At 35.7% G+C, this 19,718-nt stretch overlaps 2 non-coding genes across 2 annotated transcripts; one reads left to right on the top strand and one right to left on the bottom strand.

Moving 5' to 3' along the window:
• Positions 1-1,474: 1,474 nt before the first annotated feature.
• Positions 1,475-1,581, bottom strand: LOC112088665. The gene has a single exon (XR_002900610.1). It is a non-coding gene; the product is annotated as a small nucleolar RNA R71 (small nucleolar RNA).
• A 10,205-nt stretch (positions 1,582-11,786) lies between these two features.
• On the top strand, positions 11,787-11,894 carry LOC112088740. Its single transcript, XR_002900680.1, has one exon. It is a non-coding gene; the product is annotated as a small nucleolar RNA R71 (small nucleolar RNA).
• The last annotated feature ends 7,824 nt before the right edge of the window (positions 11,895-19,718 follow it).

The raw sequence follows: 19,718 nt of genomic DNA, 5'->3' as shown, positions 1-19,718 counted from the left end.
GGTTATGATCACGACAGTGACGTAGTCATACCGCCGTACTCTAGCTCTAGAACCCCTATATTATTATCCGTCAATCCCAATCTATCTCCCCTAATGTTAAAACCGATTATGATCCCTTAGAGTTCCCGAAAGCTCAGCGTTTTTAGCCATAGTTTACAATTTCCATCGATTTTTACTTGCTTTCTTAGACCTGCATTTCAATTTCCTTAGTTCGTTATTTACTTGCTTTATTTACATTTCATGCGATATTTACTTGCCTTATCTTGTTTAGTTCGATATTTTACTTATTCTATTGCCTTTCATTTGATTTCTTTACTTGCTTTTTAGGATAGATTTATTTACTTTCTTTTTCCTTAGTTTAAATTAGAGAAAAACAACCAACCTTTAAAACCAATTTAGTCTAGACATAAAGTTAAAAACCGTATAAGAATACCAGGCACACAAATCTCTGTGGATTCGATCCCTAAATACTACAACAGATTAGCTGTGCACTTGCGGCTTTCTTTTGTTTTGTTAAGGGTAAAACTTGTTCCCTCACGTAGTTGACACACTCAGCACAGTCACATCAAGTTTTTGGCGCTGTTGCCGGGGATTTGTTTCGCTGCCTTTTGCTATTTTTCTTGTTTTAACTTCTGTTCTAGACACCTGATCTCTAGTTCTTTCTTAAAGTTTTTTTCTGAACTATCTTTCACATCTTTTGTCTTTCTCTGAATTGCATGAATACCAGGCGTAGACCTGCAGGAGACATTCCAATTCTAGACGAGATAGACAGACACGAAAGAGAACTTCGAAGACTTAGACGAACGCAAGGAATGGCCAACGACGACCAGCCTGGAGATCCTATTAATCGAAATTTAAATATGGACCAAGAAGGGTCCGAACATGGATAAAACGAAGAGAATGATCACATAGAAGGTGATCATGCTCGACAAGATGGAGAGGAGGACGAGGTTCTTCCAAGAAACCACCAGAACCGAGATAGAGAAGGACGTGAAGACCTTGATCCACCCATCAATGTAGCCGATGGTGACCACCCAGCAATGCAGCCGAATGAACGCATTCACCGCCCCATTCCGCCAGCAAATCAACACCGAAGACAAGCCAGGAACCATCGCATAGCTGATTTTGATGCACCTACTCAAAATTTTCAGAATCGATCTGCGATTCAAGTACCCTTCCCAAACCGGAATGAGTTTGAAGTCAAGCCTCAAATCATCTCATTGGTGAAACAAACCAGTTCCATGGAGTTCCTTCTGAGCATCCAATGGACCATATCGAGCTCTTTGAAGAAATTTGCAGCATGATGAGAACAAACCAAATTCCACCCGACTATTTAAAGTGTAAGTTGTTCCCTTTTTTATTAGCAGATAAAGCTCACCGTTGGTTGAAGTCTTTGCCTGCAGGATCGATTACTAATTGGGAAGAATGTAGAACTGCTTTCCTGAACCACTTCTACACTAAGTCAAGGTCGAACAACTTAAGAACGAAGATCTCAACCTTTCAACAAGGGTCAACTGAATCTTTCTATGAAGCTTGGGAACGTTTTAAGGAGTATGAACGTGATTGCCCTCATCATGGATTTCATGGATCAAGCCTGCTGAGCACATTTTATCGAGGTTTGCAACCAAAATACAAACTTTCACTTGATACAGCTAGCAATGGAGATTTTGGGCAAAAGACGATAACCCAAGGAAGAGCCCTCATCGAGAATTTGGCTCAAGCCAATAGCAATGATTGTCCTGAATATGATCGATCAATGAAGCAAGCCGGAACGGACAACAAGGAGATAACCGAGTTGAAGAACATGGTGACCCAGCTTCTGAAGAGCAACAATCGCCCGATCCATGCCTGTGAAACCAACAATGGCGCAGAAGATGAAGGACCTAGTGATATCGATCACATTAATCAAGCATTTCAAGAAGAAGATGTGAACTATGTAAGAGCACTGGTGCCATACCAAAATCGCTCCAACAACAACTTCAACAACAACTTCCGGAATGCAAATTACAACAATCTCTCTTACCGCAATCCAAATGTGGAGAATCCTCAAGATCAGTACTATCCACCTCAGCAAAAATCATTCCAAAACAAGTTTCAAGGCGGAAACTTTGGAGGAATAGTACCATATCAACCGCGACAGCCATATAACTACCAAAGTACGAATTTTAATAATCAATTTGTACAACAGCAGGGAGTCACGACGAACCAGCTAGCTTCACAAATCGGTAGATTTGAGCAGTCAATCCAGCAACTCGTTATGACGAACGAAAAGGCATCTAAAGACGTGAATGTGAAGGTGGACTGCATGTACAATGATCTGAATGGTAAGTTTGAATCCTTATCCTCGCACGTTAAAAAGTTAGATGTGCAAGTCGCCCAAACAGCCGACTCTATGAAGAGGCAAAGTGGAGTTCTACCAGGAAGAGTTGAAGATAACCCTAAGAAGTTTTGCAACGCCATAACCACATTGCCCGAAGAAGAGTCCGGAAACGATGGAAAGAAAGAAGAAACCCCAATCTTTGTACCTCTGTACAAGGATATCAATCCCAAGCAGCCACCGTTTAAGGTACCCGAACGATCACTGTTTCAAAGGCTTACCAAAGCCGATGATCCGGGACGTTTTGTTTTCCAGTGTTTCATTTCAGGAATCAAGTTTACAGACTGCTTGTGCGATTCCGGAGCCAATGTCAACATCATGTCTAAGACATTTGCCGAAAAATTGGACATAAAAACCTTAAGGACATCGACGGTTAAGGTTATCTTTGGAGATTCATCTCAAAAAGATACTGAAGGGGCGATTCATGATCTACAAGTTCTAGTGGGAGATAAGATTGTTCCAGCAGATTTCCAAGTCCTGGAGATGGATAAAGACAAGGAGAGGCCACTCATTTTCGGGAGGCCATTCCTAGCTACGGTGGGAGCAATTATCGATCATGCAAACCGGCACGCTGTTTTCCTCAATGTGGACAGAAAAAGGTACTATCCTACTATCTTAGATGAATTTCCAAGCAAAGGAAACAGGCCAAAAGAGAAAGAAAAGGAGAAGCCGAAAGCTTTTGCAAAGATCAAGATCATCATTCCACCGGATGCAACAGAAACTAGTGAAGACCAAATCCAAGAGCTGATCGAAAACACAAAAAGGGTTCTGAACAACATTAAGGTCCGAAAGAAGATTAAAGGTAAGAAGACTTCTCTTCAAGGGGAAGAAGTAAAACCTCCACCAACCGGAAGTGATAAAAGCACATCAAGTGGAGTGCCATTCAAATCAGCCTGATTCCTCATGCTTACGTCGAGCTAAACGACTTAAAACAAAAGCGCTTAATGGGAGGCAACCCATTTAGGTACTCTTTCTTTCAGTTTTCTTTTCCATTTTAGAATTTATGCTTTCTTTTTCTTTTTAAGTTTTAGGTATTTTATAAAACAAAAACACAAAAAAAAAAAAAAATCAAATCAGAAAATTAGAAAAACCAAAGAGAAAAAGGTAGGTCTTTAGCTGCTCGGCCCGGCAAAGATGCGAAGATTGGACGATAGGCCGCAGGAGGAAGACCCGTGGTCGCAACTGACGGGACCGCGGCAAACGGTGGATCGACCGCGGCACCGTGAATGCGACCGCGGCCGAGCCTTCATCCACCGCGGTCGCGCGTCTCCGGACCGCGGCCGTTGGTCGTTGAGGTTGTGTCGCGGGTTCGTGACGTTTTTCGGTGATTCCCGGTGTTTCCCGAAATGTTCCTGGTAAAACCCGAAAAGATCCTCCGTAAGTTTTAAACTTTCTTAATGTGTAAACGAGAAAAGGTAAGTTCCCGTAAACTTAAAAATTTCCAAAAATTTTCCGTTTTTGCTTCAAAAACGCTTTTTAAAGAAAAGAAATAAACTTTTTGGATCAAAACTATTTCTTCTCTTCTTCTCCAAAAGACTTAGAGATTTAGGAGAAAGAACACATTTTTCAATTCTTAAGCTTTTTAAGAGATTTTTGGCTCAAACCTCACTCTTTTTCGAAGCTGATTTCAATTCTGCCATCAATTCTCTCTTTCCAGCAAGATATGAACCTCAAACTCACCATTCTTGGTCTATTGATGGTGGAAGTAGCTTAAGGATGATAGATTATCCATTTAGGTTATCTAAAAATCGATTTTAGCACCTAGCTTAAGAGGAATTGAGATTTTTGAAATTTGGATTCTTCATACTTCATAAAAATCGAATTTGGAACAGCAAAATTGATGAATTTGACTTAGTCTTGTGTGATTAGTGATTAGTATTGGGTAATCTTTAGAATTCACATGGAAATTGCTCATAAAAATTTATTTTTAGAAGATTTCTATGTTGAGGACATCAAAAATCCGAATTTAGTCATGAACTACTTGATTTCTCTGATTTAATATCAATTTTCTTTGCTAATAGTTTTAATTAATCTCTTTATACTAGCATTAGCATAACAGATCTTAATGTGTTAAACTTTGCAACCCAAATTCACTCTTTTTCCAAGAATCATTTCATTTTGCAGAAAATGGATGAAACCAGATCCCGAAGGAGCCGTCGAACTGGTGGCAGCTCCGATGACATTCCCGACGATGCTACTCTAGGAGGGTACATGCTGAACCAAGCCAGACCGAGAAGAAGAAGCTATGTGATGAGATTGCTCGAGCACTCGAGGGAAACACGAGCACCTCCCGAACCACAACAGATTCGATACATTGGGAGGGAGACAAACCCGAGAGTGGACTATGCAAGGTGTTTCAAAAAGCTGAACATCAAACCCACGCCTTGCATTGATTATCACACACTTGAGATGCTTGGAATCAGAGAGGATGTGATCTGGTACATCGATGCACTTAAGCTAAGACCCTACTTGGAGCTGAACCTTCCGACTTATCCTGAGCTAGTCCGTGAGCTTCTAGCGACCGTTACACTCCACCACACGAGAAGGAGGAACCCCAGAGCATCAGATGGCATCTTGTCATTCTCTATCCGCGGACAGCCTTATTCTCTCACCATTTCCGAGGTTTGTGAAGCTCTTAAGCTTCCATACACTGATGGCATTTATCTTGAAGATGAACCTGATCTGAACCTGTGGAGAGAGATGGGTCATGGAGCCTATGATAGTGGGAGATCTAAGTCAGCCCTCCTTAACCACCCAGCAGTGAGAGTTGTGCACAAACTCTTAGCACACACGATTTTCTCTAGAGCCAACATGGGAGGTGTTTTGAAGACTGAGCTCATTACACTTCAGATTCCGTTTATGGATGATACACGACTTGCTTGCTTTGCCTGGATCATAGCGCAGAATATGGTGAAGGTAAAGCATGATTTACATGGTTGCGATGACGCTACTCCAGCCTTCGGGAGTACTATTACAGCGATACTACAGGCTGTAGGATTTGATTTCTCATCTGATGATCCACTTCCCGACGTCTGGTATGATCTACTTTATCTCTCTCGCGATCACACTATCTCTCGTGCCGATTTCGATCCAGACAGGTTTGGTTACAAGTATTGCACTGGCACTGAGGAGCACCGAGTCCGCTTACCTTCAGCATCTATCCCGAGATTGAGTACCGGAGGACGCCCTCGATGGACTCCGGAATCCGATGATTTTCTGCCATCCGTACCTCGTCTACCATTCACCATTGGCCAATACATAGTGGCCAAGGCGAGGCGTGATGCAGCTGCGGCCCGTGCTCATTTTTAGCCATCCATTCCGACCGGCCACACCTCATCATCCACATCATCTCACACTCATTCCGATCTGGAGCGCAGAGTTGAGAGACAGGGACGACGCTTTGAGCACGTTGTCACCTTCCTACAGGAGCAGCACCAGTTCGCAGACGACACTTCGGAGGATGAGTGATTGACCAGCACTTCACTACCATCACGGTTCTATCATCATTTTCTTTTCTTTTATCTTATTTTATCTCGTTTTTATTCACCATCTTCTCACCAACTTTTTCACACTGGGGACAGTGTGATTTAAGTCTGGGGGAGGATGTCTATCCGTACTAATCATTTTCCTGCTTTGCTTTTAATTTTCAAGTACTTTTTAAATTTAAGTATGTAACCTATTCGACATTAAGTATTTTTCAGGAATGTTTGACGCAAAACTATGATGATTTAGGCCTGCACACTTCTACACTATGCATGATAGCTCATTTGTGGTTAGCACTAGACTAGGCGGTAGCTAGAGTACTTGCACTACGAACTCCCACCAGACGACTTCTATTCATGGAGATTCTTTCTGACAGGATATACTAGCTCATTTTATTTGAACTTAATATTGATATCTAATTTTCTCATCACTGATTTTAGGCAGGCATCGACATACACATCTAGGACGTCTTTTACCATCACTTTTACCACTCTTTGTCGTCCTAGATGACCAGTTTATCTTAATCTGGTACCATACCCTAAACCCATAACCCTTGTTTTCAATCCTCATGCATTCTCTCTTTAGTTTATATCAGCAGATATGTGCAAAAACGTCGGAGAAAAGAGGAGCGACGCAGTTTTCAGTCACTCACAAAGGAGACTGAATGGAATTGGGAAGGAGGAGTATCAGAAACATAATAAAGCTTTACAAGGAAGATATTACCTGGTAAATTCGTGCTATCTAAGACTCTATATCTAAAGGTGTTCCCTTTCTCTAAAAAAAAAAAAAAAAAAAAAAACGTGAAAAGAGGAAGGGAAACATAAAGCCTAATGAGTCTTAGATTGTCGAAATTTGTGGAGCAATGAGCAACCACTATTCGTTTAAGGAGCTATTGTTTTGAAAGATTTACAAAAATCTAAGTCTTGGGGAGTTTGGAGGGAACCTGAGGAAGAAGATCATGAATCTATGTCAAGAAAAGTGACTGAAAACTGTGGATACCAACAGCTTCACTCTCTCTTGCGGTTTTGCATAATGTCCTGCACCCTCCAGATCTTCAGGTAACCCTTAAACACTTTAAGCCACACCCCCTAAATAATCCTTCCTTACACCTAGCCTAGATTGCCTTGCCTAGATTTTCTTTGATGAGAACCACCGAAACTTTTAATGAATGTTAAGAGCTAGTTGACTAGAAGTTAGATCTTAGTGCATAGATTTCTGCATGACGGATTAACGGACTAGTTATGCCTGTATTGCTAGTGAGAATTTTCTAGGCTATTCCCGATTGATGCATACTGATTGATACTGGTCTAGAAGTTTGGTCTCTGAGATTTTGTTTAGTTCCTGCGTTTTCAAACCTCTCGCCGAGGTTAGCCTTTGTTTTGTTTGAGGACAAACAAAAGACTAAGTCTGGGGGAGTTGATAACACCGGATTTTGACCATTTTTATGGATCACTTTAATATCTTTTACAGGTGTTTTTACTCCATTTTCAAAGGTTTTCAAAGGATTTCTATGTTTCCGGATTTTAAAAGACTTTTCAGGTAATTTGGGATAAAGAGGCACAAAATGGAACAAAAAGACTCTTTTGGATAAATGCAGACCGTCAGAACTCTCATGGAGAGACGAAGACCTTCTCACTGTCTGATCACCCTCAAAATTGGACAACTTATAGAAGAATAAACCAGCTTTCAAATGCACTTGGTTTGGAGACATTCCAACGGTTGGATCTCAAGATAATCCATTAGCCCCGAAGCCACGCGGAGTCGGCCAGCAGCTCACGCGACCGCGGCCAGCAACCTATTTGCCGCGGTCAGAAGCTTCCCGGCCGCGGGAAACAAGCCAATTGCCGCGGTCACAGCACTCCCGACCGCGGCATTCAAGCTCCGACTTAAAGCCCACTTATCTGAAGCCCAAAGTCATTCCCAGCCTCAATTCCGGAACCCTAGAGACCATGGAGCATTGGAGACTATAAATACATGTCATTCAGGTCGTTTTTAGGAGAGATTTTACACACTTTACAGAAACCCTTTTTCCTTTAGCCGTTTTTATGAGATTTTTGTAGAAGATTGTTCAAGTCCGAGTTCTTCAATAGAGAAGCTTTCTTTATCTCTTTTCTTTACTGTTTTTCATTACTTTTATTAAAACCAATGATGATGTCGAACTCAGCCATGTCTGAGTAGATCCCGAGTTGGGCTTAGGGTTCCCGAAAGGGGCTCTCATAATCGATTAAGACATCTAGGTTTATAGATCTGGGATTTCGACCTGTTCTCTGTTTATTCTTGTTCTTATTGCATGTATGCTTGATTGATCACCTAGTATCTGATCTAGATAGTTAGTGTTGCGAAAGTTTTCATTAAGTATCAGCCCTAGAATGAAACAGGCGATTTTTCCGTAGGAGTGGAAACCTACCTGCGGCGAGATCGTGAGTATTGACGAGTCTTATGCAGCTCTTGCGTTCTCTCCCTTCCAGGGCCAGAGTGGAAACCTACTGGTCAGGGTTGCGAGAAACAGTTGGTTATGATCACGACAGTGACGTAGTCATACCGCCGTACTCTAGCTCTAGAACCCCTATATTGTTATCCGTCAATCCCAATCTATCTCCCCTAATGTTAAAACCGATTATGATCCCTTAGAGTTCCCGAAAGCTCAGCGTTTTTAGCCATAGTTTACAATTTCCATCGATTTTTACTTGCTTTCTTAGACCTGCATTTTAATTTCCTTAGTTCGTTATTTACTTGCTTTATTTACATTTCATGCGATATTTACTTGCCTTATCTTGTTTAGTTCGATATTTTACTTATTCTATTGCCTTTCATTTGATTTCTTTACTTGCTTTTTAGGATAGATTTATTTACTTTCTTTTGCCTTAGTTTAAATTAGAGAAAAACAACCAACCTTTAAAACCAATTTAGTCTAGACATAAAGTTAAAAACCGTAGAAGAATACCAGGCACACAAATCTCTGTGGATTCGATCCCTAAATACTACAACAGATTAGCTGTGCACTTGCGGCTTTCTTTTGTTTTGTTTAGGGTAAAACTTGTTCCCTCACGTAGTTGACACACTCAGCACAGTCACATCATGTCATAGGACACCTTATAAAACTAGATATAAACAATTTTGTGTATGAATAACATGAAAAAATGAGTGGTTCAGTAGGTAATTATGGCTTGTTGAACCTCATTTTGATATATATCTAATTTTTTTAATAAAGTGACACAGGTTAAAACTTTTCTGGGTCCACCACTGGGATCATGCACAAAAAAATCGAGATCATGCAGTACAAGTGCTGTTCAAGTAGTCCACAATACATAATTAAATGAGAAAAATGTTATATATTTAATATTTAAATTAAATATCAATGCAATAAATATAGTTATGGTATTGTATATTATACATAAAATAAATTCAAATATAATACATGAATAAGAAATAAATATTAAGATCAAGTATTTTGTTTTGCCCAAAACTCATTGGTTAGAACACATATAAATTCTTTCACATATTTGATGGACATATTATGTAAGGTATGATAGATTTATGAAATTAATTTTTACTCAATATTATTTATTTTATGAATCATGTATTTTGTTTCATCTACGGAAACTATTTTTATCATGTGAATCATCTTTTATTTCACATTCAGATAATAAAACATGTATTGAATTACGGCATACACATATTAAACATGTATTCAACAATCCTATTCAATACAGCTGTTTAATCGTTTCACAGCCATAGATGAGAGTGAAACAACTTGATTATGATACTTGTTACATTTTTTAGGGTTTTGCATATTTGTATAAATTCAGTCGTTTCTCATTGTAAAACCTTAAACCAAAAATAAGTAGTAAAATTTCAAATTGTTTTCCTTTCAAAGAAGCTTTGTTTCATCTTTTAACAATCAGAAACCAATTTTTATTTATTTCGTAAATGATGGTTTCTGGATCTCCTACTCCCACAGCCATGAAATAGTGAGATTATTATATATATATATAATGTTTTTTTGTTTTACTTAATAGTATTCTTAAGTTTAATGGTGGTTTACATTTTTTTATTTTTTAAGCATGCAGATGTTTATATTGCTCTTCATTAATGTACCAACTGTAGTCATAATGGTTATTTTGGTATTGATTTTCTATGGTGCAGATCAAACAGATAATGCAGATGAACTGTAAATCAATCGGATTATATGGTACAAGTGCAGATCATGTAATACAACTATGTTGATAATGCAGTATAAATGGATCATGCGGTATAAGATACATTGTTTTTTTTTGGAAACCATGGGTAAATCAATGGCATTTTAACTTCTGAAAGTATTGTGCATACAAGAATGAAGGAATGGTCTTCCAAGAATAAGTGGATCCTTAGGTTCCTTTTCTAGTTCTAGAACTACGAAATCGGTTGGTATAGAACATTTTTCGATTTCGACGGGAACATCTACTAAGATAACTACAGGTTGTCTAACGGAACGATCTGCTAGTACTAAAGAAATCTTAGTGAGCTTGAAAGTGTGATGTCCTAAATGTTTTGCTACTGAAAGAGGCATCATGTTTATGCTAGATCCTAAATCACAGAGAGCACGCTCAAAAACTACATCATTGATGGTGCATGAAAGTACAAAGCTTCCAGGATTGTTTTTCTTTTCAGGGATTCGGCTTTGCAGGATAGAACTACATTCATGGGTTATCATCATAACGCCTTCTTCAAGAGTTAAAGAATTTATTAGAATACCTTTCATGTATTTTCTTAAAGCAGGAATCATAGCACAAGCTTCTACGAAAGGTAATCTCACATTTAGTTGATCGATTAGCTCTTTCAGCTTAGCTTTTTCTTTCTCTTTCTTACGGGCTTTTAAGGCTCTAGAATATGGAGGTTTAGGTTTATAGACACGAGTTGGTGGAGGTGGAATCAGGTCTTCTCCAAGGATTTCCCGGGATGAATCTTCCCTTACTTCTTCTCCATCCTTTTCTCCTACTACTTCTTTTTCAACATCTTCATTCGTGATTCTTTCTTTTTCTTTCTCCTTTTCCTTACCCTTTTCCTCAACTTCAGGATCTATAGGAAATTCAGGCTCTTTGTAAGCTAATCCACTCCTAAGTGTGATAGATTTCACATGATCGGAGGGATCTGCTTCACTTGAGCTTTTGAAAGAATTTTTACTTGGCTCCTCTTCAGAATTTTCTAAGTTTTTAGAATTAGTTTTGATCATCAGGTTAAGGAGGGTGGAAAATTTTTAATCGAAATCCTTCTGCATCTCTTTTAGTTCAGATCTAAGATCACTAATCTCTTGAGACCTAGATTTTTCAAGCTCTAAATTCTTTTTGTTTAGGTTTTCAGCTTCAGAAGAGGGAAAACTAGGATAGGGAACATGATTAGATTGAATAGCCTGGATTGGTTCGGAAGGTGGTTTTCAGTTAAGCTTGGAAGACAGTTTCCCGCGTCAGAAGGCTCGCGACCGCGGTGAAACATGTCTTGGCCGCGGTCAGAACAGCCACGACCGCGGTGAAACCTTGCTTGGCCGTGGTCCGGATGAATGGACCCCCGGTGATCAGAAACGAATGGAAAATCTTGAATTTGATAGACTTCTGCAGTGTTAACCATCCCTTGACCATAAGAATCCATTGGGTTGTCCCAACCGTCAAAGTTACACGTATTGTGTACCTTATTTGGTTGTTGCAATCCAAGATGACTCATTATGTGATGGAGACACTTCATAACTTCCGAAAATTCTTCTTTCTTCTCAGGAAGTGCAGAATTACCAAATGTCACTTGATTTTGGATGCTGTTTCCTAAATTTTTAATGAAAACGTGAGCATCTTTTACAGATCTAGTTGTGAAATCTCCATTACTTGCTGTATCGAAAGAGCGTCGTAACTCTAGAGTTATACCGCGATAGAAGATACCCAGCAGGTATTCCTCGGTATATCCATGGTGTGGACAATCTCTTTGGTATTCCCTAAATCTTTCCCAAGTTTCTAAAAGATCTTCATCTTCTTTTTGTTTATAAGTTCTTATCTTCTTTCTTAAGAGATTTGAACGATTTCTAGTATAAAAACGATTTAGGAAAGCAGTTCTACATGCTGCCCACGTTTTTAGTGAAGCAGGTGGCAAAGATTTTAGCCATTTGCTGGTATTATCTCTAAGAGAGAATGGGAAAAGACTACACTTGTGGTAATCCCCATTTGCTGTAATGGTTGCACATAATTCTTCGAACGTCTCAATATGGTCTATCGGGTTTTCGAATGAATAACCAGAGAATTGATTTTGTTGAACTAAATGGATATGGGGTACCTTAATTTCGGTTTTGCCATCCTCTGGTAAGGCTGGTTGAATAGCTCTTCGATCTCCCATGAACTTTTCGAGGTAATCAAAACTTCCAATCAGTTCATCATCATCTTCACGTTTTGTCGATCCGATTAGCTCATTGTCATCATAAATCGGTTCTTCAAACTCATCATCAGTCAGGTCATCATCGCTTGGATCACCATCCACACGATTTGGTGGATCACCAAGAGTTCTGGGAACATGTTCCCGGTCTCTCATCTCAGAGAAACCTGAAAAATTCAAAAGAAAAAGTAAAAGTAAACAAGTGTTCTAATGGATTTAAGCTGGGATTCGCAAAGAAACAAATCAAAGTCCCAGGCAACGGCGCCGAAAACTTGATTGCGAGTTTGTAAACGCGGGGTTTATTGTTTTCGTTTTACTAAGCTTCAGGTTTTAAATTTATAACCCCTAAAAGTCTGCAAGTGCACAGATGTGCGCTGTAGTACTTAGGGTATCGATCCACAGAGACTTAGTTGTTTCAGTACGAATTCACTGCAACGCTTAAATCAGATTAGAACTAAAAAGGTTTGGTTTTGGTTTTGGGTTTTGGTTGTCACTAAATCTAAACTAGAAAGCAAGTAAAAACTAAAGAGCAACTGAAAACGAAATCAAATAAAAGCAAGTAAAAATCGATTAAACAAAAGCGAATGTAAGGAAGTAATAAGCGAATGAAAGCAGAATGGAAATCTAAGGTTGTAAGCAATGAAAGACAAACGTTGGGCATCAAGGGTAATTCGCAGGGGTTCATAGTCTATGCTAGTTCGATTTTAAACAAGTGATAAAGGTAATCAACTACGTATGTTCTAGAACTCGAGGCACGGAAGTATGAATAGCCTACATTCGCAGCACTAAACAACTATCTCTCGCAACCCTGATCAGTAGGTTTCCACTCTGATCCTGGAAGGGAGAAGATGCAATAGCAGAACAAGACTCATCCATATTCACAACTCAACTATAGGTAGGTTTCCACTCCAATAGAAGAATTGCTCATTTCACCCTAGTTCAGACAATCAATGAAAACTTTCGCAACATATCATATCAGATCGGCTTCTAAGTGGCCAGCAAAGAATCACACAGTAAGATTAAAGGCAAACGAAGAACATCTAGAAGATTATAAATCCTAAATCTATCGATTCATAAACAAAGACACATGAAATTCCCTTTGAACAATCCCTTTAAACCCAACTGGGTAACTACTCAAACATATTGTAACAAATCATCATAGAGTATTGAAAGTGCAGGAAATTAAAGAACAGAAGGAAGAAAAACGAAGAACGGAGGCGACGACGGACGCGTGATGATGCTCTCCAGCGACAGCTCCTCCTCCTTAAAACGGCGGCCTCCTCTTTAGGGTTCCACACGAACTCTCTCTCTCTCTCCTTTGTCTATTAGTTTCGGTCTCTCTCTTTAGAATGACCTAAATGGGGTATTTATAGCTTCTGGGGTGGTTCTGGACACTTAGGGCTTCAAAAATAACGAGAGGAATTGATCTGGGCTTTAATTAAGTCGTCGGGAAAGTGAACGACCAAAGTCCGCGGTCGCGGTGGCTCTACGCACGGGAAAATGGGTGCTGGCCACGGTCCCGGCACATGCTCTCTTCCGGAACTACATTTTCTGTCATTCTTGCATCGGGAGTATCTGAAGATCTAACCGTTGGATTGTCTCCAAACCAAGTGCATTAGAAAGCTGGTTGGATCCTCTATGTTGTCTCAAATTTTGGGGGTGATCAGACGGTGCAAATGTCTTCATCGCTTATCATACTTCTGACGGTCTGCATTTATCCAAAATTGCTCATTTGTTCCAATTGCATATCTTTTGCTCAAGTTTCCTATAAAGTCTTTTGAAACTCTAAAACATTGAAAACACTTTAAAAACCATTGAAAATAGAGTTAAAACACCTGCATAAGATACAATTATGATCCATAAAAGTGGTCAAAATACGGTGTTATCATGTTACCAATCAAGTTTAATTTTCAACAGTTTTCTGTTACCAAACGATCTTTTCCAACCACTATCTCTAATCACCTCTTTTCTAACGTACTATGCTACAACCGCTCAAAATTCTCTAACCGCCTAATTCAAACGGAGTCACCAATTGGAACCATTATAGATAAAAAATTTAGGATTTGCTGTGACGCATTGTTAACCTCATGAGCTTTGGCTTAGTGCCTAATGTGACATAGGAGAACAGTGACATCAATAAACATATTAACGACAACTAAACATATCTATAACCACTTTGAAAATAAAGAGTGAATATGTAATACCGCAGCCTGCGTGAGATAAGATTTATCTAATTTTTTTTCGTATAGGCTTGTTTGGGAAAATTTATAGATTAAAAAATAATTTGATTTATCTAATTGTTTTGTATTAGTATTGCAATTCAAATATATAATATGATTATAAGATTTTATTATTGGTTTTCATCTTTTTTTTAATATGAATGTACTTGTATAGTTAATAGTTTAACTGAAAAATCGATATATTTCATTAAATAAAAAACTATAGTGATTTATTTTGTTTTTTTTTCAAATTCAAATTATCGCATATGCATAAAAATAGAAATTTATTATATGTTTGATGTGATACTTAATTCAGAAAAGAAAAGTAAACAAAGAGAATAAAAGAAATATAAAGATTTACAAAATAATTCATATTGTATAACTGAATAAAGATTGAATATATGAAAATAATTAATATGAAATAATCAAATCTCAAATATTTTTTATTATATTTGATTGGCTAATAATATGTTTTAAAATTATTTATTAATTTTTACGTGTCTAATTAATGAAAAACAGATATTTTTTGAAGAATTAGTTTTAATGATTAGTTTAATAAGATATTTGATTCTCTAACCAAATTAATATGAGTGAAATTGATTGTAAATATTCTAGTAGCATAAGTCTTGTTTCAAAAATTATTTGAGAAGCTTTGTGAAGATGACACCTCAGCATGACAAACTTGTTAATAACATATGAGGTGCCATCTCCACAAACATTATCTTTAAAATGTCTTTCTCAAATAATAATAGAAGATATCTTGTTTTTAAAACAAATTAGAATATAACCTAACTAAGATCTTACCAACAAACAAAGTTTCTGAAAACTGTCATCAATTTGAGATATAATCTGAATGATCTGTGAACTTAAAATGTCATGTTTGCTTTCAACTGACAAAACACATTCAACAGCAGTCTCTTCATCAACGAATCTGAAAATTAGCACCCTAGCATTCCAGATTGCTCGAACATTCCTAACACGCCCTTGTTCTACAAAAAAAAAGTTTTACGTAAAACCCAATCTGAAACTCATCATTTTCTAAGGTTATACGATATTTTTGCAAAGATTAGTACTTACTTTAACTTTTCATACAAGCTTAACACTTCATCTCTTTTTATAATATATATATATATATATATCTATATATCCAACCCAGTGTCTATTCATGTGTCAAGATACATACATGGCTAAATTATCATGAATAGTACTAAAAATGCTAAAACCTATGAACAATAATTTAAGTGCTAAGAAACTATTCTAATCTAGAAATTGCTAACTCTTGCAGATAACTCAAGTTCTATTCAACTGTCCCTTTTTTTCCACATACAGTTACTGCCAATAATAAGTGCATGGAAGTGCTAAAAGAATTACCTATTAAACTTACCATGTAGAGAGTGAAGTTTCTCAGCAAATTTTTTAAGGATTTGGAGCTTCTTCTCATGAGGAATCTCAGATGTTTTGTTATCTACGTTAATGGATACATCCAAATCACTCTGCGAAGATAAAGTATTCATCACAAACAAACCATACACCTCTAAGACTGGGATGATATCTCCAGAGTCTCCTGTTAGGAGACAAAATAAAATAATATTAAGCCTATGATGTGTTTTGATGATAATTAAACTTAATAAAATAAGGTTACAAGTAATGTTAATTTATCATAGATATCTGAAGCACATTGCATTTAGGAACTGGACCATATCTAATCTAGTATCGTAGTCAATAGTAACTGGTCGAACAGAGCAGTAGACATCATCTACAAGCGTATCAAGTTCCAGTAAATCATAACTATCAATCTTATATCTCTGTAATGCTATACTCACAGTTCTTCACCTTCATTTCGAATCACTGACATGAAAAAAAAACAGAGGCCAAGATTAAAAAATAAAATAAAAGAAATCTGTAATGAACAATAGCAATCTAGGGATTTCAGCAATGGGTGGTATTCAGTTTTACCTTTACTGATTTAGTATTTTTCTCAGACACACTATTTCAAAAATCTATATGAGAAGAAGATACCACTAATCTGCAAATAACACATCAGAATTAGCTTATTAAAAATATTGTTAAGAAAACTAGATTTCGAATTCTAAAGCATTAAAGAACGAAGAAAAGCAATTAATTTTTTGAACTAGATTTATATTCCACGTGTTGTGCGGAATTTTATCTTTTAAACTGGTTAATTCATTATATTTGTCTTAATATTTGTCTTGATTTTATTAGACCCCTTCTCCATCTTCATATTATTATAATTTTTTATTTTCATTTTTGCTCTCATTTTTCATATTCAACATTTTTGTCCTTGTGTTTTTTTGAATTTTGTTTCCTCATCTTTGTGTTTTTCTTCCTCTTCTTTATCTATCTTTTTCGTCATCTCCCTCTTCATTTTCTTATACTTCTATTTTATCTTTTTCTTTTGGTTTTTCTTCATCTTCTTTTTCTAATTGTTTTGTTTTATTTTTTACTTATCTCGTGTAAGTATTCTTCCTCTTATATTTCGTCTTCATCTATGTGTTTTTATTTATATTTTAATTTTTTCTTTTTTTCTCCTAGTTTGTTAATTCTTTTTTTTATCGTCTTTGATTTTTATTTTTTATTATCATCATTTTGTTTAACTACTTCTTCTTATTATTTTTTCTAGATTTTACCCCCTTCTTATTGATAAAAAAATAATGATTAGAAACAATATATAAATTAATTAAGTTAATTTTAGTATTAGTATTTAATTAATTTTAAATGAAAATAATACTATTTTAAAGTGTATAAATTAATTAAGTTAGTAATTTTAGTTCCTTTTTTCCAATGCGGATGTGGACATCTTAGATGGAGAGAAAATTCTCTTATTCTATAGTAGATGTAGGGTTTAGGATTCTTACCTACGGAAAGTCCAACGAGTTTTCCGAGGAAAAAGAGCATATCTGGTTTTAAGATTTCTTTTAAAATTTATTGGATTATTTGACATGAGACAAAATTTTGAGAAACCAAATACATAATAAAGAAAAGAAAAAGAGCAAAGGCGTGCCTCGTTAAATTCTAATAGTATGACTAATAAAATAAATACAAAATAATAAGCAAAATAATGTATCAAATTTTTTGTATTTATATTAAAAAATTTTATAAAGTAATAAAAAAGTATTTCATTTTTTGTATTCCATAGAAAAAGGATTGAACTTTTTGCATAAAAAGAAGATTCTGAGTAATGTTTTGTTTAATCGTGCAAACTGATGATGATGTGTTCATATCTTATGAAGTAACTTGTAAAAATTACTAATACCAATAATGAAATAGATGATATGGTCATAGATTCTTAAAAGCAATTTATTTTCTTTTCAGAATAAGCTTAACAACCTATACACTATGGCTCTGAAAGAAAAATAGCAGATTAAATGGTGCAAATCAAACAGATTATGCAGATGAAATGCAAATCAGTCTAATTATGCGGTACAAGTGCAGATCATGCACCAAAAAATCCAGACAATACAGTTCAAGTACAAGTGTTGTTCAAGCAGTCCACAATACATAGTTAAATGAGAAAATGTAATATAATTATTATTTGAATTAAATATTAATGTAATAAATATAGTTATGGTATTAAATATTATACATAAAATAAAATCAAATATCATACATGAATAAGAAATAAATATTAAGATCAAGTATTCTGCTTTGCCCAAAACTCATTGTTTAGAAAACATATAAATTCTTTCACGTATTTGATGGACATATTATGTAAGATATGATAGATTTATGAAATTACTTTTAACTCAATATTTTCTCTTTTATGAATCATGTATTTTATTTCATCTATGAAAACTATTTTTAGCATGTGAATCATCTTTTATTTCACATTCAGATAATAAAACATGTATTGAATTACGGCATATACATATTAAACATGTAGTCAACAATCCTATTGAGTTCAACTGTTTAATCATTTCATAGTCATAAATGAGAGTGAAACAACTTGATTATGACACTTGTTACACTCTTTAGGGTTTTGCTTATTTGTATAAATTTAATCGTTTCTCATTGTAAAACCTTAAATCAAAAATAAGTAATAAAGTTTCAAATCATTTTCCTTTTAAAGAAGCTTTGTTTCATCCTTTAACAATCACAAACCTATTTTTATTTATTTTGTTAACAATGGTTTCTAAATATTTTGGTATTGATTTTCTGTGGTGCAGATCAAAGAGATCATGCAGATGAAGTGTAAATTAATCGGATGATGTGGTACAAGTGCAGAATATGCAGTACAACTATGTTGACCATGAGGTATAAATGGATCAAGCGGTATAAAATACTTTGTTTTTTCGGAAATCATGTGTAAATCAATGGCATTTTAACTTCTGAAAGTATTGTACATAAAAAAATAAAGTAAAAATATAAGAAAACATGTATTCAAGAAAAAAAAAGTATCTTTAAATAGTAAAGAGAATGAATGTAAAGTATGAGGATCTTGAGTCTGTGTTATAACACATAAGAGAAAAAGATTAGACATTGATGAACATGTAACTTAGACATGATGAAAACAAAAAAAAAACACACATTATTCTTGAATTTGCTTTAAAGATTACATCCATCCTACATATAAAAAATAAAATAAATGCAAAAGAAACTAATGTATTACCCCCTAAATCAATCATCTAAAAGCTTATCAAGTTCATGTAAAACATAACTATCAATCTTATATCTCTGTATTACTATTGACTCAGAGTTCTTCACCTTCTTTTGAATCACTGACATCAAAACAAAAAAAAATCAGAGACCAAGATTAAAAAAAATTAGCTTATTAAAAATATTGTTAAGAAAGCTAGATTTTGAATTCTAAAGCATTAAGGAATGAAGAAAAGCAATCTTTTTTTGAACTAGATTTATAATCCACTTGTTGCACAGAATTTTATTTTTTAAACAGTTAATTCATTATATTTGTTTTATTATTTTTTGTGATTTTATTAGACTCTTTCTCCATCTTCATATTATCATAATTTGTTATTTTCATTTTTGCTCTCATTTCTCATATTCAACATTTTTGTCCTCGTATTTTTTTGATTTTTTTTCCTCAGTTTTGTGTTCTTCTTCCTCTTCTTTATCTTTCTTTTTCATCATCTCCCTCTTTATTTTTTTGGACTTCTATTTTCTATTTTTCTTTTGGTTTTACTTGTCTTGTGTATGTATTCCTCCTCTTCTATTTCGTCTTCATCTATGTGTTTTTATTTAAAAAATTTTCTCCTAATTTTTTGATTCTTTTT

Source organism: Eutrema salsugineum, unplaced genomic scaffold, assembly GCF_000478725.1.
Source record: "Eutrema salsugineum unplaced genomic scaffold, Eutsalg1_0 scaffold_14, whole genome shotgun sequence".
In the NCBI taxonomy this organism is placed as follows: domain Eukaryota; kingdom Viridiplantae; phylum Streptophyta; class Magnoliopsida; order Brassicales; family Brassicaceae; genus Eutrema; species Eutrema salsugineum.
Note: the sequence above shows the minus strand (reverse complement) of the source record. Positions and strands in the feature narration are given on the sequence as shown.